This window comes from Dermacentor albipictus, chromosome 1, assembly GCF_038994185.2.
Source record: "Dermacentor albipictus isolate Rhodes 1998 colony chromosome 1, USDA_Dalb.pri_finalv2, whole genome shotgun sequence".
NCBI classification, from domain to species: domain Eukaryota; kingdom Metazoa; phylum Arthropoda; class Arachnida; order Ixodida; family Ixodidae; genus Dermacentor; species Dermacentor albipictus.
The window spans coordinates 501555046-501580999 of record NC_091821.1 but is presented as its reverse complement, the minus strand read 5'-3'; the positions used below and the strand labels follow the sequence as shown (position 1 = coordinate 501580999).

Here is a 25954-nt window from a genome sequence, read left to right as displayed (position 1 = left end):
TCTCAAAACTTGTCTCTCTCTACCTTGTACCACTACCTATATCTTTAGTGGATGTGATCGTACCAGTCTATTCCTTGCTTTTTTTTTCGACCGATACCGTAAACATCTTTTGTTTATCTCGAATGCCGACCGGCTGATGTTTCCGTCCACTGTAAATCCAAGCGCTTCTGGGATGTGTACGTTACCTACAGGTCACACTTGGTCATGACGCTGCGCATCCCGTTAGGATGTGCATAGTGGCCTCCGGATTTTTCGCTGCAGTCGACACAAGCCTCATCACGTTGCGAATCGTTGCTCTGGTATATTTTCGTCCTTAAGCAACTATATCGATGCACAAATAAGAAGGAACTGCCCTTTGCCTTGTCCTACATTTTCTCTTTCAATTTTTTCAATTTATGGTATTTTTTAGTTTTCACCCTTTGCTCCCTTTGGGACACGCTGTGCCATCTGACGGCACAGTCACCGAATCCGCGCGTGACGCATGTCTAAATATGGTGATGATGATGATCACTATCATTGCGGTTTATTGGCGCAAGGGCCATCAGTGGTCAAAGAATATCGATGCAACATTCTCTGAGCGCATATATATATATATATATATATATATATATATGTATATATATATATATATATATATATATATATATATATATATATATATATATATATATATATATATATATATATATATATATATATGAGTCGGTTTCGATTCCGCCTAGCAACGAATATACTTTTGGAGTAATTTTTGTCATTGAGAAGTCGCACATATGCAGTGACATAAATCGCGACACCAAAGTCGTTGTGACGGACATCTTTTGGAGAGTGGTACGAACACCAGTGCCTTTGAGGTGCAGCAAGCGAAAAAGTAATGTTTTTGTACATGGAAATAGAGACATCTTGCGTAGCCGAGGACGCACGCCATGCCTTGACAAACCACAGTATGGAGAGGGGTAAAGGGGTGGCAGGAAAATCAATTCAACGTTTGCATCGTTTTTCTTCACACTGTACAGAGATATTTAGCAGACAGCAGAACCAAAAGGATGTGCACACTGAAATCTGCTTCTTACATAACCCCGAAAAAGAGAGACGCTCATTCACAAAATAACTTTTTTGAATGATCATAGTATTGGATATGAAATATTGACACGTGTTCATGTCTTTATCGGGCGACAAGTATTGTCGCCTAAGAAATGTTATCGCACAGCGCGGTACGCGCCTGCATGTGTCCGAAGTTTCTGGAAAGTTATCGATGCTTCTATCCGCTGTCTGTTATCGCCGAACGTTGTGTTATCTGATTTCATCGCTTGACACGAATGGTGTAGAACATTTTAGAAGGCATGCAGGTCCCAACGTTTAATCTGGAACATTCGATGATTGCTGTATAAAAGCCGACGCGCTTGACCCGCTGATCAGATTTTCGACGATCGCCGAGCGTGTTCGCCGCTATCGTTGCGCTATAAGTGTAGCCTGTTTTGTGGGCACAGGTTCGCCCAATAAAAGTTAGTTTTGTCGTTCACAGTACTGCTACTGTGTTATTCAACGTCACGACCACGTGACATCTGGTGGAGGTGCTTGTGCGTTCATGTACCGAACGCCCCCGCAAAGCCGCGATCCAAGCCCGAAGCCCGAGGACAAAACCAACGTCGCCCAAGACCAGCGAGCTAGCCGCCGGCCGCAAGGACTGCCCCCAGAGCACGGACTCCTACCTGAGACGTGCAGGAAGATCGCCACCAAGTCCACCCCAATGGCAGCCCCAGCATCCCCCGTCGTGCTGCAGCAGCCCAGGGAGCCTCCGACGTTCCGCGGTTCAACGTTCGAGGACGCAGAAAGCTGGCTTGAGACATACGAGAGGGTCGCTGCTTTTAACAACTGGAACAGCGAAGACAAACTGCGACATGTCTTCTTCACATTGGAAGACGCTGCCAGGACGTGGTTCGAGAACCGAGAAGCCACCTTGACTACCTGGGAGCTGTTCCGAAGCGGCTTCCTGAAGACATTCACAAGCGTCGTACGCCGAGAACGAGCCCAAGCACTACTGGAAACCCGAGTGCAGCTGCCCAACGAGACCACCGCGATTTTTACAGAAGAAATGAGCCGCCTATTCCGCCACGCCGACCCGGAAATGTCCGAGGAAAAGAAAGTCCAGCTACTAATGCGTGGTGTTAAGGAGGAACTTTTCGCTGGTATGGTACGAAACCCACCGAAGACTGTCGACGAGTTTCTTCGCGAGGCCACTAGCATCGAGAAGACACTCTAGATGCGAAACCGGCAATTCGACTGCCGCACCAACGCTACAAACTATGCCGGAGTTCAATCACTGGCCTCCGAAGACCTGCGCGAGGCTATCAGGGCAGTGGTACGAGAGGAGCTTCAGAAGATCTTCCCGTCGTCGCAGCCTAAAGTGGCCTCGATCGCTGACATCGTCAAAGATGAGGTTCAGCGGTCGCTTGGAGTCCTGGAGGTGCAACCTCAATTACCGCAACCCCAACCCGAAGCGATGACCTACGCCGCCGTCGTACGCCGTCAAGGCCCTCCTCAGCGACCGCGCCAGGGCCCTGTAACGCCGCAATTTCGTCGTCCGCCGCCGCCGCCGCCAGCACGACCACCCGTCGCCCAGCGCACCTACGCGAGGAAGACGGACATTTGGCGTGCTCCTGACCACCGCCCGCTCTGCTACCACTGCGGAGAAGCGGGTCACGTCTACCGACGATGTCCGTACCGGGAGATGGGACTGCGAGGTTTCGCCGTCAACGCGCCGCGTCCACAGCTTGGAGAGCGCCCACGTGACATCGCCGATTACCTCGCCGCTACTCAGTGGAGCCCTCGACGGCCATCCCGTTCGCCGTCACCAGGACGCTACCTGTCGCCGCAGCGCCGACCATACACTGGCCCAGCCCGGGGCCGGTCAGCGAGCCCATATCCGGAAAACTAAAAGCAGCAACCGATGGAGGTGCGGTAGCTGTTCGTCGAACTGACGAAGATCCTCCGCCGCCGACGAAGACGACGACGAAACGATCTCGACGACATAACAACGACACGCCGCCGTCCCGACGAAGCCAGGAAGGCAAGACTACACCGACGAACGACGACTTGACGACGCGACGTTCCAACTTCAGTTCAACACGACGCAGCCGTGATCCGACGCCACGACCTAACTGCAACGCCAGACAAAGAACCACCGACCTCGACGTGCTTCTCGACGGCCACGCAGTCACTGCCTTAGTCGACACAGGGGCTGATTACTCCGTCATGAGTGGACACATCGCCGCCCAGTTGAAGAAAGTTAAGACTACGTGGGAAGGCCCTCAAATTCGAACCGCTGGAGGACACCTCATCACGCCGTCTGGAGTCTGCACGGCAAGAATTACCGTTCATGACCGGACTTACCCTGCCACCTTCGTTATCCTCCAATAGTGTTCACGAGACGTCATTCTCGGTATGGACTTCCTGAACCAACACGGCGCAGTCATCGACCTGAAGTCGAAGTCAATAACGCTGTCGGAAGATAAAGCGATACCGCCGGAGAGCCCTCGTAGTCACCACGCCTTCAGTGTGCTCGAAGACCAAGTGAGCATCCCGCCCCGCTCCAGCATTGTTATTTCGGTCGGCACCGAAATACCCGCTGACGTAGAAGGTGTCATCGAAGGCGACCAACGTCTCCTGCTAGACCGTGAGATTTGCGTCGCAAGAGGGATCGCTCGACTGCATGGAGGGAAAACTGAAGTGTTGCTGACAAACTTCAGCCAGGAGTTCAAGCACATCAACAAGGGCACGACGATCGCGTACATCGAGGAAATTGTGGAAACCGGTAATGCGTTTGTCCTCTCAGATACCGCCGCATCTACCCCGACGACCATGGTTCCCGAACCAGACTACGACATTAATCCAAGTCTCCCAGTGATTAAGCAACAGCAGCTCAGAAGTCTGCTCCGACGATACAAAGGCTGCTTTTCGACGACATCGAGGATTCGACAAACACCAGTCGCCAAGCATCGCATAATCACCGAGGAGTACGCTCGACCACTCCGCCAAAGCCCTTACCGAGTTTCGCTGCGAGAACGCGAAGCTATAAGAGAACAAGTCGACCAAATGCTGCGCGACGACATCATCCAGCCGTCGAAAAGCCCGTGGGCATCCCCTGTTGTCCTGGTGAAGAAAAAGGACGGAACCCTACGTTTCTGCGTCGATTATCGTCGTCTGAACAAGATCACGAAGAAGGACGTATACCCCCTTCCACGGATAGACGACGCATTGGATCGGCTCTGCAACGCTAAGTACTTCTCGTCGATGGATCTCAAGTCTGGCTAATGGCAAATAGAAGTCGACGAGAGAGATCGCGAGAAGACCGCCTTCATCACGCCAGACGGCCTCTACGAGTTCAAGGTCATGCCATTCGGACTCTGCTCGGCACCTGCAACTTTCCAGCGCGTCATGGACACGGTGTTAGCAGGATTGAAGTGGCAGACCTGCCTTGTTTACTTGGATGACGTCGTCGTCTTCGCCGAAAATTTCGACGATCACCTTAGGCGGCTTACGACAGTACTAGAGGCCATCAAGTCATCAGGGCTCACTCTGAAGCCAGAAAAATGCCGCTTCGCTTACGACGAGCTTCTGTTCCTAGGCCACGTCATCAGTAAATCCGGAGTACGCCCCGACCCCCAGAAAACAGCTGCCATCGCAGAGTTCCCGCAGCCCACCGACAAGAAGGCAGTGCGTAGATTCCTTGGCATGTGTGCCTACTACAGGCGCTTTGTCAAGGACTTTTCACGCATCGCCGAGCCGTTGATACGTCTAACTTAATGTGATGTTGAGTTCAAGTGGGAAACGCCGCAGGCCGACGCATTTGAAGAACTCAAACGACGCATGCAGTCGCCGCCTGTACTTGCGCACTTCGACGAGTACGCCGATACAGAAATCCATACTGACGCCAGTAGCCTAGGCCTCGGTGCCGTTCTAGTCCAGAGGAGAAACGGAGTCGAACAGGCGATAGCTTACGCTAGCCGGTCGCTGTCAAAAGCGGAAGGCAACTATTCTACGACCGAAAAGGAATGCCTCGCCATCGTTTGGGCTACAGCTAAATTTCGCCCTTATCTTTATGGCAGGCCATTCAAGGTCGTCAGTGACCATCACGCGTTGTGTTGGCTAGCGAGTATAAAGGATCCTTCAGGACGACTGGCGCGGTGGAGCCTCAGACTACAAGAATACGACATCACTGTAACCTACAAGTCCGGACGAAAACACTCCGATGCCGATTGCCTATCACGCGCCCCCATTGACCCGCCGCCGCAAGATGACGAAGATGACGACGCCTTCCTTGGCATGATAAGCGCGGAAGACTTCGCTGAACAGCAACGGGCAGACCCGGAGCTAAAAGGCCTGGCGGAATATTCGGAAGGGCACACCGACGTTGTCCCCAGGGCATTTAAGCGCGGATTATCTTCCTTCACGCTTCAAAACAATCTCCTCGTGAAGAAGAACTTTTCACCAGTCCGCGCCAACTATCTTCTTGTTGTCCCGTCAGGACTTCGTCCAGAAGTATTGCACGCCCTACATGACGATCCGACCGCTGGACACCTCGGTTTTTCCCGGACACTATCGAGGATACAAGAAAAGTATTATTGGCCGCGCCTGACCGCCGACGTCGCCCGTTATGTCAGAACATGCCGAGACTGTCAGCGACGCAAGACACCGCCAACAAGGCCAGCCGGATTACTACAGCCAATCGAGCCTCCTTGCCGACCATTCCAGCAGATCGGGATGGACTTGCTGGGACCCTTTCCGACGTCAACAACCGGAAATAAGTGGATCGTCGTGGCGACAGACTACCTTACCCGCTTCGCTGAAACTAAAGCACTGCCGAAAGGTAGCGCAGCCGAAGTGGCAAAATTCTTTGTCGAAAACATCCTGCTTCGACACGGCGCCCCAGAAGTCCTCATCACCGACAGAGGAACGGCCTTTACAGCAGAGCTCACCCAAGCCATTCTGAAATACAGTCAGACAAGGCACAGGAGGACCACGGCCTACCACCCGCAGACGAATGGTCTTACGGAGCGGCTGAATAAGACCCTCCCCGACATGCTAGCGATGTACGTCGACGTCGAACACAAGACCTGGGATGCCGTCCTGCCGTACGTAACATTCGCTTACAACACGGCGGTGCAAGAAACAACACAGATCACGCCGTTTAAGCTGGTTTACGGCAGGAACCCGACGACGACGCTCGACGCCATGCTGCCCCACGTCACTGACGAAGAGAATGTTGACGTCGCTAGCTATCTCCAGCGCGCCGAAGAAGCCCGACAGCTCGCCCGCCTACGGATCAAGAACCAACAGAGGACCGACAGCCGACACTACAACCTCCGACGACGCTTTGTTGAGTACCAGCCCGGCGACCGTGTTTGGGTTTGGACACCGATACGCCGACGAGGACTCAGTGAGAAACTACTCCGACGCTATTTCGGACCCTACAAGGTCATCCGACGTATTTGGCGCTCTGGACTATGAGGTCGTGCCAGACGGCATTTCGCATTCACAGCGACGTCGCGCACGACCTGAAGTGGTCCACGTGGTGCGTCTTAAACCATTTTACGGACGCTAACGAACTTTCCTTATTTTGTTTTTTTCTTTGCTATGAGTGCTTACTTATTACTTTCGTTTGTTTGCAGCATCGGGTCGATGCTATTTAAGAGGGGGGTATTGACACGTGTACATGTCTTTATCGGGCGACAAGTATTGTCGCCTAACAAATGTTATCGCACAGCGCGGTACGCGCCTGCATGTGTCCGAAGTTTCTGGAAAGTTATCGATGCTTCTATCCGCTGTCTGTTATCGCCGAACGTTGTGTTATCTGATTTCATCGCTTGACACGAATGGTGTAGAACATTTTAGAAGGCATGCGGGTCCCAACGTTTAATCTGGAACATTCGATGATTGCTGTATAAAAGCCGACGCGCTTGACCCGCTGATCAGATTTTCGACGATCGCCGAGCGTGTTCGCCGCTATCGTTGCGCTATAAGTGTAGCCTGTTTTGTGGGCACAGGTTCGCCCAATAAAAGTTCGTTTTGTCGTTCACAGTACTGCTACTGTGTTATTCAACGTCACGACCACGTGTCAATATCAAGAAGAAACCAGTGAAATATGTGTCGCACAAACAATTTTACGAGACGAAGGCTGCCATTTTCCTTAATAATGCGCATTGAGCCCTTGCCTCGGAAAACATGGCTGCATAAAAGAAATATAGTCGCTTTTGTGATGCGCTAACCTGAAATGAAGAAGCATCGCTTTGTAACTTGTAAAGATGTAATATTGTTATGAGAGTGTGTTTCAAAATACTCTTAAGCAAGTCCTTATTTTGAATCAATGTACCATTCGATAATTGATTGCACTCCATGATGATTACATGCGATTTGATCTGTCTTACCCGATTAGACTGCATAGTTAATAGAACACACGCATGTTGGACCGAAATGCTGAGCCCGTTTTTCATTCTACGTTGAAGTTTGCTTAAATTGTTGGTCAGTTGAAGGACATGTAGTACCTAAGAAAATTTTAAGTGGACAGCTATCACATTTTGATCATTCGCCTAAGAAAATTAAAAATTACTTCTTGGATTTCGCGTGCCACGATGCTATCATGAGGCACGCCGTAGTGGGCGACTCCGGATTACCTTTGACCGAGTTGATTCTGTCATTGATCATTCTTCGAAGTGCAAAATTCTTAGGGTTTTCTGTGTTGAAAGATGTGCACATTGTACTTTATAGGTGTTTTTGAGGCCATAAATGTGTTATGTGTTAGCTCATGCGCATACAGCTTTCGCATGCAGTGTTACAAATAATGTACTACCATGTAACAAAAAATACATTTTTGAAGCAACTCTCTGAATCATATAGCTGTTGTGCTCGGGGAGGCGGTGTGACGTGAGTTTAATGCCACCCAGAACGATATGAATCTTCGAACATTTCTTTTTTGTTGAAGCTTGACCTTGACCTTTTTTGTCGGGGCTTGACCTTATTATGCCCGGTATATCGTGCTCCTGATTCTCAATTAACATTTCTCGAAAGCTTATATGACCACTTGTTAACCTAGCGTGAAAACTATGTGATTATGACGCGGGATTTCAATCTACCAAGCCTGGACTGGAGCAGTTTAGCTTACGGGAGCTGAGCCTCTGGTGATCTAATTATGGACACCATGTTAGCTGTAAACCTTGACCAAATTGTGCGTGATTGTACCCGTAAAAATGCTGTCTTACATGTGTTCTTTGACAGTGGATTGTTTTATAATGGTGAACTCAGGGTTGAGCCTGGTATTTCTGATCGCCATTTGCTTTTTTTTTCTTGTCGTACTAATTGCGTTGATAGTACTCGTAATTTGTCTGTTGCCTGCGTCCATGATTTTAACCGCGCCTACGACGCTTATATTATTGATTATTTGGATGATGTTCTGCTGCGTACTAATGAGGGTGATGTACACAGCTTATGGGAACGCCTCAAGGAAGGCATATTATCTTCTATCACACATTTTGTGCCTCAACGGAGAGTGAGAAATAAGCTTCGGAATCCTTGGGTGAGTCGTGACATTATTCATTTGAAGCGGAGACTTCAACGTCTTAGGCGACATCATTCTATATCTAAGTATTTGCAGAATCTAAAACATGAATTAGCACAGAAACTGTTCATTTCGAAATCCCATTATTTTGAGGTTACTCTTCCTTCATTCATAAAAACAGATACCTGCATGTTTTAGAATTATCTTTGTCATCAAAAAGAGGTCATAAGAGAAATTAAAAGTGATGACAGGAACCTCGTTACCAATGAGAAGGAAATAGCTCAAGTCTTTAATGGATACTTTCAAACTGTTCTTGGGGGCCTTTCAGATATGGTTTTTGATGCACCGAAACGATCCATTGATCCTGGCGAGGTTGCTGTCATTACCACAGAAGGGGTTTTGTCTTTGCTTCGTAAAATAAATATTCGGAAAATCATGGTCTTGACGGCCTTCCAAGCGCTTTTTTAAAGCGTTATGCGGACCACATCTCGGATCATCTTGCTAAAATTTTCATTTTATTTCCACAAACCAGTGAGTTGCCTAAGGATTGGTGCAAGGCTCGTGTTGAACCGATCCATAAAAAAAGGGGATGAGTTACTCGTGACTAATTACCGACCGGTATCAATTATTTCTATATCCTACAAACTCCTAGAGCACATCGTGGCCCGCTTTATAAACGACTTTTTAAAGGAAAAGGGCATCCTATCACTTTGTCAGCATGGATTCAGGAAGGGCATGAGTTAATTTCCTTTCCCTTTGTCCTCTCGTAGCTTCCACGGTAGTCAAGGAGGGAAGATGTTGACGGCCCGAAGTCGGCACCCCTCGATGATTCGAGTGCACGGAGGCAGCGCGAAGGAAGAGCCGTTGTCCGACGAAGTGAAGTTTTATTCAAACGCCGAGGCGTCTGTCCGAGTCCAAGCCCGTAGCTCCGCTCTCTTTCCACACAAGCAAACACGACTTTTTAAGCCCTCAGTTGCACAAAGGAGTCGCAAGCCAGCCAATCACACATGAGACTTCACATCATTGTAACCAATAGCACAACCACCTTCGTGCCGCACACGGCATTGGCGGAAACAGTGGCACTCTTTACAACACTCCAGAGGATAGGATTTCTCAGACACGTGCCACCTCCCTCTCCCCTACGTTGGGCTGCGAGTATCGGCCCCTGATGTCTTCCTCTTTTCACCTGCAAGCGGCCGTCATGCAAGTTGCCGAGAATGTTTCCGTGAAATCACGGATTATTGACTGCATATCCGCCGGACAGCGGGCTACCCTGCCAGTACTGAGAAAGCTATCTCCAGTGCAGCTGTGTGCCGGTTCGCTTGAAATCCAAACACCATAATTGGGACCCGATGGGGATCGCACACAAAAGCATCCATCGGCCCTAGCCGGCTAAGTGGTTTAAAGCTACCTCCATTTTCACGGGAATTCTTAGAAGGCGCACGCGCATGCCAAACAACAAACCGGCTGGACAGCGTCGCGTCGCCCAATTTCCGTGACCGAGACGGTCGACGGGACATTCGGGAAGCGCATGGGCCTTGGCGGTGGCGGTGACCTCAAGCACCCCCCAACTTTCCTCATCACACTGGTGTCCCCAAACGCTCCCCTTATGCTCGGGCCGTCTACCCTTTTGTTCTGAGCGAGGGTGCAGATCTAGTGCCTTTTCTAAGGTGCAGCCACTAATCCGTTTTCTCTTCACGCATGAGCGTTTCCCGCGTCCCCTCTTCGCGAAACCCACATGCGTGCCTCATTTCCGGTTATTGGCCGATACAGCAGGTGTGAGCTCGTCCTGCGCTTTGCTGTATTCGCCTAAACTGGGCCACAAAATAACAGCAAGGTCCAGTCCCTAATCTCAAACTGACTGCATGTCAACCACTACTGAACTAATTACGACGGTTCATGACTTTCTCAGCGTAGTGGATAACTCTGGACAGATCGATATTATTTTTCTGGATATAGCGAAAGCTTTTGACAAGGTACGCATTCAAAACTTCATTATAAATTGCAGTTGATTGATCTTCCGCTTTACCTTGTAGAATGTGTCAGAGCATACCAAAGCGGTAGAATGCAGTCTGTTGATGTGAATGGCGCCCTTTCTGAATCGCTTGCTGTTACTTCCGGTGCTCCTCAATGTAGTGTGTTAGGACCTTTGCTGTTTTTATTATACATAAAGGATTAAGTAAATGTAATTTCACGGTCAATGTCAGTAAGATTGCTTGCAGATGACTGCGCGCTGTGTATAAAGAAATAGTATCAATAGAAGACCATCAATTGCTCCAACAATCTTTGCTTAAAATATGTCAGTGGTGTGAAGAAAGGAATACGAATATAAACATTGATAAGAGTGTGCTTCTCCGAGTTACGCGAAAAAGAATTGTTAGCTATTGCCAATATTGCCTCCACAACAGTTACATTAGCGTGGTCTCACAAGCTAAATATCTAGGGATAACTCTTAACAAACGATTAACCTGGGGCACTCACATCTCTGAGATCTGTTCAACTGCATTCTCAAATCTCCGTTTCTTGAGACGAAAATTAAAACATACTCCTAGCCATATTAAGCTCTTGCCTTATAAAGCTTTCATCTGGTCCAAACTTGAATACTCCTCTGTAATTTGGGACGCCTACACTAAAGCAACTATAATTATAGCTCGTTCAGAGAAAGGCAGTACGTTCCATTTTTCAGAAATACAGAAGGTCAGACTCTCCAACACAGCTTATGAAGGACAATAATATCCCGTTGCTTAGTACACGTCGAAAACTAAACCGCATTTCTTTGCTTCAAAAAATTTTGGCAGGAAAGCTTAGCATTGTTCCCCCCTCATTCCTCAGGCGCCCCACTACTCGAATGATCCGGAATTATAGCGAACAGTCATTACAACCTATATTTGCTAAAACAAACTCATTTAAGCACAGTTTCTTCCCTCAAACACTAGCTAATTGGAACGCGCTTCCTGAATCGGTTTTTGGCTCTCCCGACGTGGACCAGGCCCTTTAAACTTTGTTTCTTGATTAGAGAGAAAACTATTTTCTTTGAGAAATTTCAATGTTCATTACTTTCGTTTCTGCTCTGTCGTCATATTTTATTCTTTTGTATTTCGCGTGCAATGTAATTTTTTTTTCATGTACATGCTGTTATGATTTGTTTTCATGCCCCTCCTGCTTGGGCCAATCTGGCCTGCAGTATTGTATGGATGGATGGATGCGAAACTTTAATAAGGTCCTGAGGCACGCGACTCAGCGCGCTGCGGGCCGCTCCCACGTTGGGACAGTCAGGCCTTGCCCGACCGCCGCATCGTGGGCCCTCTGGACAGCCCATAGTTGCACCCCGGCATCAGGGCTCTTGATAGCGGAGAGCCACTTGTCTTCATTGATTTCTTCTGTGCCTCGTAACGAGGGGCAACGCCAGAGCATATGATCTAGGCTAGCGATGTCATTGCAATGCCTGCAAGAACTAGTGGCATAGGTGTCGGGATAAATTTTGTGGAATAAAGCCGGGCTGGGATATGAGCCTGTTTGCAGTAATCTGAAGGTCAATGCCTGCGCTCTATTTAACTTCTTGTGTGGAAGGGGAAACTCTCTCCTGCCGAGATAAAAGTGCTGCGCAATTTCGTTATATGTGGTCGGTTGATCTCTATTCTCCACCGCTGCGGGCCGGCGTTGGAGTTCTCCATGGATCGCGGAAAGTGAGACCTCGCGCCTTGGAGTGGGCCAGCTCGTTGAGGTTTGTGGGGCCTCCCGTGATGGATCCCATGTGAGCGGGGAACCACGTGAGAGTGTGGGTGGTGATGCTTTTGCCGTCGAGGATGCGACAGGCTTCCTTACACACGGCGCCGACGCTGAAGGCGCGGATGGCTGCCCTGGAGTCGCTGAAGATATTGGCATGTCCGTCATCCAGGAGGGCCAAGGCAATGGCCACTTGCTCCGCCGCACGCGACGACGTGCTTCGTACCGAAGCCGCGTTAACGGTCGAGCCCCTGTCGTTGATTGACACCACCGTGAAATTGTCGCTGTTGCCATACTGGGCCGCGTCAACGAAGCAGCTGCCTCCAGGGAGTTCTGTTGCGCGGCGTAGGAGCGCCACCGCTCTGGCCTTCCTCCTTTCTACGTTGCGCTGGGGATGCATATTGCCCGGGGCGGGCGATATGATGATGTTATCTTTCTGCTCTTTCGGTAGGCCTTGGTAGGCGTCTTCGACAGTGGCCGGAGGGACGCCCATCTCAGTTAGGAGTCGTCTGCCCGCCATGGTGCCGGAGAGCCTGAGAATCTGTGCCCTTTCTTGTGCTTCTGCAATCTCTTCCAGGGTATTATGAATACCCAACTGCAGGAGTCGGTCGGTGCGTGTGTAGTTTGGTAGTCCGAGCGCGCTTTTGATCCCCCTCCTTATCATGGCATTTAGTTTGTCTCGCTCGGCCCTCTTCCAGACGTGCATGGCCGCTACGTACGTAAAATGGCACAACAAGAAAGCGTGGACTAGCCTTAACAGATTCTCTTCGCTGAGGCCTCTCCTTCTGTTAGCTACCCGCCTGATGAGACCGATGACGCTATCCGTCTTCTTTGCTAATTTGTGAATGGTGATGCTATTTGTGCCTGTCCCTTCGAGTGTCATTCCCAAGATTCGAATGGACGCGACTTTGGGAATGGGATCTCCGCAACTGGTGTAGAGATTAATGTCAATTTCATTGGGGGGTTTCCAGTTCTCTGGCTTGCGGCCCTTTCTACTTGGGCTGTAGAGAAGGAGCTCCGATTTCTTTGGGGAGCACCGGAGTCCCGTGTTGGTTAAAAAGCGCTCTGTAGTGTCGACAGCTTCCTGGAGAGCGGCTTCGACTTGTCCGTCACTGCCACCCGCGCACCAGACAGTGATGTCATCCGCGTAGATCGTGTGACCGATGCCCTGGACCTTGCCTAGACACCTTGAGAGGTCAACCATTGCGATGTTGAAGAGGAGTGGTGAGATGACTGATCCCTGGGGGGTGCCTCTTCTACTCAGCTCCATTGTCTCCGATTCCAAATCTCCAGCCTTGAGGATGGCGCATCGTTTGCTCAAGAAAGACCTGACGAAGGCATGGAAGGACGAGCCCAGGTCGAGCTTGGAGATGGCGTCGAGGACGAACTCGTGACGGATGTTATCAAAGGCCTTCTCCAGGTCCAAACCAAGGATGGCTCTCGTGTCCCGAGTGCAGCGTTCCAGGATTTGGATCTTGATAAGCTTCATGGCGTCCTGAGTGGAGAGGCCTGGCCTGAATCCTATCATGTTGTGAGGGAAAAGGTCGTTGGTCTCGATATACTCGGCAATTCTGTTATGGATGGCGTGCTCGGCCACCTTCCCTACACATGACGTCAGTGAGATTGGGCGGAGGTTGTCCAGGCTCGGCGGTTTACCGGGCTTTGGGATTAGTATGACCTTCGCCAACTTCCATTCTTCAGGTACAATTCCCTGCTCCCAAATCCGATTTATCTCATCTGTAAGAAACTCGATCGATGCGTCCTCTAGGTTTCTGAGAGCCTTGTTGTGACATAAAATAAAATAAAGAGCGGCACATACCCAGGTACCCAAGTTGGCATGAAAGGGGGTTAGATACACATAAACACACCGGAGACTAGTTGAAGTTTCTAAATAATGCTAATTGCAAAGAAAGAGAGAGGGACATAAGGAAGGCAGGGATGTTAACTAATCAACAGCCTCGTTGGCTACTCTGCGCATGGGGAAAAGAAGGGGAAGAGAGAGAAGGGAGAGAGAGGGTATAGGAGACCTGCACAGACAGTCATTGAGTCAAAACCGCTCGTGCAAACAGGCGTTCTCAGAAGGCACAAAAGTGCCTTTACTGCCTTCTGAGCTGATTATAGGTGGGGACGGTGCTCTAGCACTGCCTGTTCAATCAGAGGACGATCATCTAGTTTCCTTAATGTGTTGGGCAAAGATTGTATTCGTGCTTGTAATTGAGGACAGTGGCACAATAAGTGGTCGTTCTCCTCGCCTCCGCAAACATCACATGCAGGACTATAAGCCAATCCAATTAGGACTGAGTAAGCTTTCGTGAAGGCAACTTTCAGCCACAACCGACACAGAAGAGACGCTTCGCGTCGGTGCAGTCCGGCCGGAGGTCTGAGTTGCAGCGAAGGGTTTAGTCTGCGCAGGCTGCACTCTAAAAATTTTAACACCCTTAAGGGTGTAAATGACTTGTCCCATGGGTGACACCCTTTTTGGGTGTATTGCTACACCCCAGGCAACGGGATGCAAACTAACACCCCACAAAAGAAGGGGTGTTAATATGACGTCACCTCGCCTATGGGTGTAAAGCAAACCAACACCCTTTCTATATGGGGTGTAACACAGACACCCACCCTTTCAATATGGGTGTAGCATTAGACAACACCCTTCCAAAAGGGTGTTGTCCCTGCAAGTATTGTAGCGTTCACTACAGCCATGTAGTTAATGGGCAAACTAGCTGTTGTGAATGCTGCCTAGCCTTAGCTATGGTACTTACTTGTTCAGTATGAGCCAGAATCTGTGAGGCGTCCTCATATTGCGCTTCTGGTCCGTCATGTGGTAGCATAATGTGCGACCCTTTCAGGCAAACAATTGAAGGTTTCGCCATTGCAGCAAGGCACACAGGCCATGCTTTTCGTAATCTTCCTCTGCAGTGATAGTACACTGCCGGCAGGATGCAGAGCGCAATAACAATGCGCGCTGCACTAAGGACACAGGATCCCCCGCACCTTGGTGCACCAGTACTTATAACCCCGTGGAAACAGCACACAGCCAAAAGCATGGTTACATGCATTTCAGAAATAATTAAAAACCTCCACTTTTCTTGGTCAAAAATTTTCGCAACACCAGCTCGACCAGGAGGAAAAGACACTACAGCTCGTTGCTGTAGCTCATATTGAATGCAATAGAGCGCAAGCAATGCATGGATTGGCGACGGTAACAAGTGCAGTACTACAGAAGCATACGTTTGCCTGTCAAGCAGTGTTTTGCCGTTTTAAGCACACATTTTATACCTCTATTCATCAAAGTTGTCATTTATCTCCACGGGATGCTTCTACTAGTACTTTCACACATGACTTAAAGGTAGCACTGAAAGCCAAAGAACAAAGTGCTTCCACGCCGAATAATGTTTCAGCATTTACGAACACAACAGCATGTGTAGCTGCGCATACTCTTATATATAAACATGCACTATTTCCTGAAATATATGTATGCTCCATTTACTGCCAGTGACCTGCTTATACCCAATAATTTCGTTTATTTTTCACCATGTGCTTGCATTGACTATTCCAATGGCATTGTAAGTTAAGCTACCAGAATAGCAATCAGCTAGTCTAAGGTTACCTAATTAAACAAAATCATTGTAAAATTTGTGACGAAATATCAGAAGAAAAGTATTTCATTAAAGAGAAATGGTTACATAATAATGTTTGCACACTTTAAATGTAAAAAGAAAAATAAGGAGTAAAACCATACCAATAAAAAGACATTAGCACCAAATAATGCCACAGGCTTGCTCAATTAAATTTTAAGCAGAACAGTTTTTTTAAGTAACCAGACTACGAACTATTACGTTTTCATTCGAAAAGCACTGCATCCTATTATAAAGCACAAAAATAACCGGTCACATAAGTAAGAACAAGTGTGAGTTTGTCTTTAACACAAAGATAGAAAGTTGGGCGAGTTGGTACAGTAACATGATCTTGGATTGTAGCGCGAAGTGACACGGACAGACTAGAAGCAGACAGGATGAGCGCTAACTCACAACTAAATTTTTATTGAAACGAACAACATATATATATATATATATATATATATATATATATATATATATATATATATATATATATATATATATATATATAGGTGACTGCAGAAAATCGCAGCACATCTAAATGAATATTGAATACATAGCAGTAACATGAAGACGACAAACAAAAGCCATCAGCCATCAACTGCGTGGCAAATCTGAGTGCAAGCTGTTCTCTTATCAAGTATACCTGTAGGCATTGCGACTAATGTGCTCCCAAGATGTATGAGGCATTAGTCATTGCAGTTGTAAGGACATGACAATCTTAGGATGATTATGTTCTTGAGGCTTTTTTCCCCACTTTCCATCTTTTGAAACGTGTATACTTTAGTCATGAAAACAAAAATGCTACAACTGGCGTGTGATAAGCTTTGCGTCTTATTTCCAAACAGCTCATTGAAACGAGCCACGATGACAAATTCAAATGCCGTTACCTCATCAGACATTCAAATTTCTTAAAAACAAAGAAAACCAGGTAGGCATTAGAGTGAGCATCACTTAAATACATTACACTGGTTTACAGTTATTGCACCACTTTGTGCCAAGTAAAAATGTTAGAAACATCAAAAATGTTAAGATTCTACGGCCAACCGTGAAAACTAAATAAAAAAATCATTAAGCTTTCTTAAACGGGTACAGGAGCTTTACAACTGGCCGTCTTGGTGATGGACACGCAGATAGATGAGCAGCCATTCCACTGAGACGAGAATGTTGAGGGCTTCGCATGGAAGTCTGCGAGACACTGTAGAGTAGTTCTTGGTCCACATGAAGGAGGTTGCTTGCATACACATCTGGGCCACCATACTGAATGCATGGTGTTACCGGAACCTTTCCCCCCTGCATTGTGGTAAAAAAGCATGGTTGAGTTTATACGATATTTAATATGCAAAAAAAGAGGTGAGGCATGCAGACAGGACACTAGAGTAGAGAAGTGAACATGAACACGAAAAACATGAAAAATTTCATTAAAATGTTTTATTAGATAAAATTTTTATACTATGTGTCGTTCATTATGAGGGTTCACAACCGCAACATATTTAATATATAAGCAGGTAGAATTATCAGCTTGGTCAGTTTGCACAAGCTCGTTTGAGGCACGAAATCGAGTTTCACAAGCACAACCTCAACATTCTTAATTGAAAAAAGAACCTCAGATGACATGCAGTCCTGTGAGTGGGAATTGCACAGTTCAAGAAACAAGAAAAACAAATTAAAACTCACAGACCGAAAGCGAATTAATTGATAGGTTCCAGTACCACAAGGACATATTTGGCCAATGAGCGCCAAGTCTATCCTGCAAAAGATAAACTTAGTGCATCTTTACAAAACAAATATATAAAGATGACTAATGCCTCTCTGCACTACAGTTGCTTTGCTCTAGCGTGAAGTCATTTTAATGCATGCACACGTACATACACACGCTACACCCAAGTGTAACAGCTGCAGAATTAAAATTGGGCAGCAACAAAGTCGCAACCTTTAACCATTGATCCCAAGCTGTACTAGTGACTGGAGGTAGTACCAATATCGCCAATGACGAGTCGCACTCTTTCTGTCCGATGTTACGCTGCTCTTATTGTCAAAGATGAGTTACAGTCGGCATTGAGGGAAAGCTGCCCGCAAGAGCAGCTCCTATTTTTGTGTTATTTATAACCAGAGACAAATGAAGTAATATATTTTTAGAATGAGAATGACACCGAAAAATTGAGTACGTAAAAAATTTGGTACATTCTTCCGGAATTAACTTGGGGTTAACGGCTAAAGAGGCAATACAGAATTTAGAACAAGTTTTGACATGTTTGCAACCAGTGAATGCTAGAAATATGTTGCCATTCTGTAGTTTTGTCCAACAATGCAAAAGGGATTCTTAATAACTGAGGAAATAAATGGAAAAGTATCATGAAGTATATTTCGTGAATGTAATGCAGAATCGCTCAACTTCTGTTACTATATAATCTCCACTTGAATAACCTGCACTTTCTGAACTAGTTCAGGAGGTGCTGCATTTCACTACTCATTCCACCAGTTCAACGTGGCAGCAACTGCATGTTGTGATTTGTTTTACTTAGTGCAGGCTTTGTACAGGGCGAGTTCACAGCATTCCCTGCACTTGGCCGAAAAGTAGTGCATGTTTAGGCAGCAGGTGTGGTGCTGCTTCTGCACGAGCGAGGTGTAGAAATAAGAGTTTCATACAATAATTACTAGAGGGAACTCTGACGTTAGTGTCCACAGGAGATCAAACAAGAACGGCTGTACCAGCATGGAAATTATGGGAAGCACATGGATTTGCCTAAACTTCGTCTGTTTGGCTTCAAACGGCTTTGTGACTTTGTAAACTAGTCATTTTCAACAATATACTGTGTAATAAATAAATAAACATTAAAATCGTCCGACGACAGGATTCAAACACAGGAACTCTAGAACAGAAGTCTGATATTGAAACCATTAAGCCACGGAGGCATGTAACGACAAGCGAGTGCAACGCCCTGATAAATTTATCGCGGGCATACCAGTGCCTTGAGAAGCTTGGCGCCTTTCGATTTGGCCACCTGGACAAGCTCAATCGTTGCAATTAATAGCAATTGTGCGTGTTGGCACCGTCTTCTGCACTTCGAAGAGTATAGACTGCGCTGAAATTTACGACAATAAGATTTATATAGCGTATAATATACGAAGCCACAAGAACGTCTGAATTCACAAGCACGAATATCAGACAAATCCATGTGCTTCCCATCATTCCCATGGTGGTACGACTCCAGCACCAGAGTTCCCTCTAGTAATTACTGTAAAAAACTATGGCAGAAACAGGAGTAATAAACTAAGTTTTGCTGTCCCATAAATCTTGCTGGTCATTAATTCCAAGTTTTAGTGCAGTCACATGTCTAGTAGGCAATTGTGGTATTTTGCATAAACATTGCAAAGCCAACTGTGATTAATGTTCACTATGGTAAATTGTTTATGATCGAGTAGCATAGACTACTGAAGCAATCTCTGGAAGGCAAGTGAAGTAATTTTCGTATTAGCAGCCTTTAAACAGCATTCGAGCATATGACACATGCACCTCAGATATGCAGATAATATTTCCTTGCCTCAGCAAGAAGCGATGCTTCATGTTCCACGAGGCTAATTCCATCAAAGCAGTATTGGTGCTCTCTAAAAACAATGCCAATGCAGATCATCCAAATATTTTTCAGGGGCAACAGTTATGCCTCAAATCATGCTAGATTAGTTTTTTTAAACACATGCTCAGACCATGTTAGACGTGCTTCTTAAAATCCTCCTATTTATTGGACTAGTCATATATCTGTACACAAAGGCTACTAATTAGGTCCCATGCTATATCATCGTCTCAACAAAAACTTCACTTAGTAATACACCTGCTGTGATAAGATGTGAGACCACATTGAGATGCTGAACAAGGTGAATTCATTATTTTTAAAATGGAGCTCCAGTTCTTTCAAACGAGAAGAAAGGATACTGAGGGTCAAAATTTTTCTGAATCACAGCTGGAAGATGCCAGGGAAGGCACGTGGAAACTTATTTGTAATTTTCTATTTAAATGTAGAAATGATAAAGGGAAATGAAAATGGTCAAAAAAAAAACAACCAGGCATGGGGGGAGAACGAACCTACAGCCTTTGCATTACGCATGCGATGCACTAACCACTGTGCCACCAAGGCAGCATTGAACCGTCCACAATGGCCCCTCAGATTGTCGACGCTCGAACACGGCCGTAGTACCACAGTGGTTAGTATATCGCATGCGTAATGTGAAGGTTACGGGTCCGTTCCCCACTCACAGGTGAATATTTTTTAGTCCACTTTCACTTACTTAAAATTTATCATTTCTATACTTCATATAAAAAACTTAAAACATGTTCCTGTATGCTTTCCTTGGCCTCATTATCTGCTGGCTTCTTGCAGTTCTGTTACTTCTAACACTTATACATATTCTAATCTGGTAAGTAAACAGTTTTGCATGATGCTGAAATGCAATATAAAACATTATTGCAGGGCTGTGTTATGTAGAATGTCTTACATTGCTCAGGCAAGGTGTATTAATGTCAATCTGAAAAAAACAATTCCCACTCTAAGCAGAAATGCTGTGTACTGCTGTGTGCAACAGGGTTTAACGAAAACAACTTGTTCAGAAATGAAGCCGCCGAACAACGAGGTAATATGAAAACTAGATGAAAATTTCTGCAGTTGCATGTTAAAACTTTAGCACAGCAACAGATGAAGACATAATGAATGAAGCGCGAAGATGGTTTATTTTAGACACACGAGGCAATATACTTGAAATATGCATATGAGCTTACACGTGGAGAAATATTGTTTATGTAGCAGCTAAACAACGAACAGGCCTAGAGCACACTGATACAAGGTGTCGAGCATGTAAATCTTATAATGCCCTTAAGTCAAAGAAACATGGCTGTTTCTCATGATTCGCTACACATGGCTGGCTCACACAACTTAGCCACTTCTATATATGCCTTGTAATTACCAGGTGGTCTGTATGACATGTGCAAGCTTTAAATATGTACAAGTGCCACGTAGCTGGACAGCACCAAGGTAATGTCGTTTGCCATCTTTTTGAGGAAGTGAAACCAATTCTTGCATTTTTCCTAATTAGGTAATTAGTTATTAACAATTATTTAACTGCTCAAATATTTTATTCAAAGCAAAATTGTCAGTGCGAAAATTGTAGAGCATCCTGAAAAATTCCCAATCCAGCTTTCTACTGCTCAGTAGGTGCAAAAAAAATTTTTTTTCAAGCTTGAAAGAAGCCAGTGAACACATGCAAGAAGTGCTGTGCAACTAACCGCTCGTGCACCTGAACACTATTTGGCTCCTCCTTTCATGCTTGAAAAAAACTTTTTGAAAAGAATATTTTAGAAATTGATTAATTATTAATGAATATGTTTTAGGCAAAATGCATGAAGTAGTGTGACTGCCACTTCCATTTTCGGCGACATGAATTGACTCCATTTGCATGTCGAAATCCAGCTATACATGGTGCGTGTTTTGAGCTGGTTCTGTAATTTAGGCTGGTTTTGACTAATTGAAGCTTCGCACCCTAATAATGGATTCAGCCTAAAAAGAAATTGGTACATAAACGGTCGCTGTCAGTACTCCATACTCCTCTTAGTGCAAAGTGCTTGTGAGCCAAGAAGTTGGTAGTTCTAAGCAGTATTTCTCATTTTGACCTGGTGTTATAGCCCACTTACTATGATGCCATGCTGCTCAGTCATGCTGGTCCCAGCTTCAATCTAGGCCATGGCAGCTGCCCTCCAATGAGGGTAAAATGCAATAACGCTTATGCACTTAGATTCAGGTGTACATTAAAGAAGCCAGGTTCCCAAAACTTTAGGTTTTGGAATGTAAAAGCCCATAATTTAATTTTAAGATATAAAGGTGCTTTATTAGGAGCAGGGGCATCATTTTGAGCTTTTACTGCACTGCCATGGCACAAAGAAGCTCCAAGTAAATAAAAACAATTTCTTAGACAATGTACTTATCTTGCAAACATTTACAAACACTTCTCTGCATGCACCTCTGTTGCTGTTATATCTAGATCCGTATGCCAAGGCGGGTTATGATGTTAGAACATGTTTCAAACTTTTTTTTACCGCTTTAAAGTTGTTGGTTACTTTGCATCTCACTGTGTCGAACGCACATTTCAGTGCATCAATTTCTTCAGAAAGTGCACTCCTCTTTATTTATTTGTGCATGCAAAAAGGGTTCAGAATAACTGCTTTCTGAAGGTCTGCATAACAAGCACAAAACAATTCTATGTAGGCTGCACAAAGAGAAAGGATTGGTTTGTAAATATGTTATTTAGTTCTTAAAAAAGAGGCAGCTGTCAGTATTCTGTTCCAAAGTAAAAATTGCCCCTACCTGGCTCTGCTTCATTTTCCGATGTTGATGGTCCATTCGGGGGCACTCAACTGATAGGCTGCACTTTGGCGATGTCGGGTGTGCTGTCACCAGGCCCAAGGTCGATCGACATCCTCACCAAAAGTCGAGTCCAAACGCTATAAAAGAAATATCTCATCATTTTGCTATCAGTTTTGTCATCTTGCGTGTTTCACACACGGCCGTCAGTGAAATATTTCGTCACTTGGACAGTGAAAGAAATTCAAGCATTTTCTGGCAGCCAAGCTGATGATGATGATGTGTGGCGTTTTATGGCGCAAGGGCCAGGTTTGGTCAAAGAGCGCCATGACAAGTGGTAATGTTGACGATGTATTATGGAAGATGTGACTTGGCTGTAAACTGGCCTAAAAGTTGTCGCTGTAAAGTGCGTAAAATCTACGTGCTATAAAATTATGGCGATGTCTAATGACGAATACTATGAACATTAAAATCCATCGAGGAAGAATGATGCAAAATAGAAAATATATAGGATGGTAAAATTACTTGGAGCACTGCTGCCTCGCCAGAGCCCTTGAAACACAAGGGCCTAGAGGCATGTGCTATAAGAAAGAGCTATCACAGTGGCATCCTCTGAAGAGAGGGCGGCAGCCAAGCTGAAAACACAGTAAATGGAGAACATTAAAGAGCAAATGCAGTTGTCACCTTATATTGATCAAGTACAGCAGAAATGGAAAATAAATCGGTGATACTGCGTCTGTTGGCTTTGAATGCAAGAAACGTAAAAACAGGAACTTGCAGCCACGCCACTTTGAATTTCCCGCGTTTGCTACACCTCACAAGTTTGGCATCGTCCGGTACTCGGGGATAGTAACCGCTTAAAATCAAGATGAACGAGCGTCGGCATAAATTAACAAGATACTTAACCAGGCAATATTGGCGCATAAAACAACTCACGTAGCGAAGCTACTGTCAATTACCCGATGACGCATCTGCGGGCGAATTCAAAAAGGAAAGAGTTTCATTTGTTTCACGCCTACTAAGCTAAGACAGAATTCGAGTTTCTTACTAAACTATACTGGATATTTACGCTCCGAATAAAACGCTGGAAATTTTGTTACGTCACATTGCATACGTATGAAAGTGAGGAAATCGCTTTTGTTGTATTCTGCCCAGACGGCATGCAGCAGCTACCTCTCATGCAACAAAAGCATGAAAGTTGTACTCGTGACACCGAAAACAAGCATATACAGCGCCAACGTTACGCCCCTTGGAGTTGGAACTAAGCACGATAAAGCCAGTTAGTTTTCTAGCTTTCATAACGCCATGAACACGACCAAACATCGAGCGAAACAACTCTCTGCTCTCGAAAATTATTACCGCTTCCATTTATATACTTATCGCTGCCACAAGCAAAAGTCAATGGGCTAGCTGTCCACAAGCCGCAGATTAGACTGACAGCAACATATTACGGTAACGTAAAACAATTTCCACGCTAACTTAGCAGCCGCGGTGTGCTCTAAATGCCAAAGTTCTCGTTTGCCGCTCGAAATTCACACCATGATGACGGGCACTGCATCTTTCACATGAAATATTGCACGCTTTGCGCCGGAGCTCAATAGGAGGGCGAAACGCATTTGCACGTACCTGAAATCCGCATGCCGGAAAGCCGTTGACGCTTCCGAGAACAGGGCGCACAGCCATACACCCGTACGGCGGCTTGACTTGGACGTGAGGCACTTCTACCAAACATTTCACATGCGACATGCTTCACACCGATTGCGCGAACACCAAAAAATGACGCAGGCCGCATTGCGACGCCGAGAAGACGTGCATCCACCGATGAGCTGCGTGCGCGGATTGCAGAGAACAAAGCCATACAAAACGTTAGGCGCGAGAAGATGGCGGCTCTCGTTGCGAAGACGAAGCGAACGAAGCAATGACGCGCGAATGAATGTTGCCAACTGTTGGTTCCGCGTTATGCCGGCGGTGGTGGCTTTAGTGGCGTGTGTTGCGGCTGTCTAATTTTTTATTTCTTTTTCCCAAACAGTATAATTAAGATCAGTTATTTGTTTGAATTTTTAACTGTGTCATTTGGCATTATCTTTGTCTTTTTATGCTATTAAGCGGCCAATTAGGGCCTCCCAGGTTCGCGCGCGCCAGCTGCGCGCGCAAATCTCAGAGGCCATAAGACAACTCGTTAGGAGATGCCGTTCTTGCCGTTAACGTTTCATCATCGTTTCTTCAACTGAGATAGGTAGTGTCCCTTTTCCCGGGGTTGGGAGGGGGCGATCAAGACGGCATCGCTCCGCGGGGCGCCGAGGAGTGGGTTGGTGTTGGTTCTTATCGCGAAATTCGCGAACCCTGCGATTTTTTTTATAACGTAAGCATTTCTATACTTCTCCAACAAGAAAAAACATCCGTCCGTCAGTCCGTACCACACGATACGTTTCAAAATAGAACCCGCAACAGCGAGTGAATTCACCTTCGTGCTAGCTCTCGCTTCAACGCGACCGAAGCGGCGAGAATACTGCGCTCACGAAGCTCTCAGCTCATGCCGCACTATGCGCTTTTCGCAGAACACTTTCAAGATAGGTGTACGCGCGTCTGTTTTCAAAGCGAAGTAAACGGTGCGAACACAGCGCGGGAAGGTTTCAGCAGTGGGCACACTCTGTCCACAATGCAGTTCGCTTTCAAGATACGGTTCGCGCGGCCGTGCCACAAGCAGCCGCCGCCGGAGAACGGTTGATAATGGTTCGACGCGGATGAGGAGGGCTAAAGAGCGATAACAGCTCAAAACGAACGGAACGTCACCAGCGCGGCTGGCCCCGCCACCTGCAGTACTTTGCTTGCGCCGCCGACCAGAGCAGCTCGTGTCGCCGCAGCGCTGTCGCTTATACTTGTCGGCTCAAGGCTCATAACATTGATAACGACACGGACTGCGTGTAGATGAGGAAGAGTCACAATGCTTACGCACACTTAGACAAATCCGAGAGGAGTTCCGGTGTGATTTTTTTTTTACCGGAAATGTACAGTCAGCGGTGGGACCCAGAGTTGACAATGCCTGTAAGAGGGGTGCCAAGCTTTTTTTTTTTTGTGAGGGTCTTGCCCAGCTCCCAAAGATCTGCTCAAGCTAAGACTTGCTGATGGCTGTATGGGTTTTTTTTATTGTCGCATGCCCTCGAACTGCCACAGATCCTACAGTGTAATGGCATTAGAGCAGTATTCACGTGCAAAGGTAAATGCAGCCGGTAATTGGGCTGCCTAAGGTTTGCGGCCCGGCGTCAGCTGCCCTCCCGTCCCCCGTTTCCGTTGACAAGTTGCAGGGAGGGGTCTAGAGCAATCTTACACCCTCTCCCGACAGTGGCGTAACCAGAAAATTTTTTCGTGTGAGGGGGGGGGGTCCCAATTGGCCGTGGAGGGGGAAGGAGCGGGGCCATTGCCAAAGCAGCAAAACTTTTACTGTTAGTGAGCGTTACAAGTGCCCGGCGTGCCCCACTTGGCTACGCCGCTACTAGCCCCCCTCCCTCCCCCCCGCGCAATCGACGCAAATCGAGCTATCAGAACGTGCATGACACGCATGCATGACATAACATGAATGACATGCCGCGAAGCTAGCAAGGATGTCGTCACGTCATCATCATCATCAGCTTATTCTGACGTCCATCGCAGGACGAAAGCTTCTCCAGCGATCTCCAATACCCCGGTCTTGTGCTAACTGGTTCCAC

General features: G+C 46.6%; 1 protein-coding gene and 1 long non-coding RNA gene across 3 annotated transcripts in view; one reads left to right on the top strand and one right to left on the bottom strand.

Annotated features, from left to right (window-relative positions):
• The window catches only part of LOC135909351 (alkaline phosphatase-like), a 205840-nt gene that overhangs the window by 123477 nt on the left and 56409 nt on the right, over window positions 1-25954 (top strand). The window lies entirely within an intron of this gene.
• On the bottom strand, window positions 16709-24385 carry LOC135909352 (uncharacterized). The gene is made up of 3 exons (XR_010566694.2): window positions 23874-24385; window positions 22251-22387; window positions 16709-17190 (listed from the first exon to the last, which is right to left on the bottom strand). It is a non-coding gene; the product is annotated as an uncharacterized lncRNA (long non-coding RNA).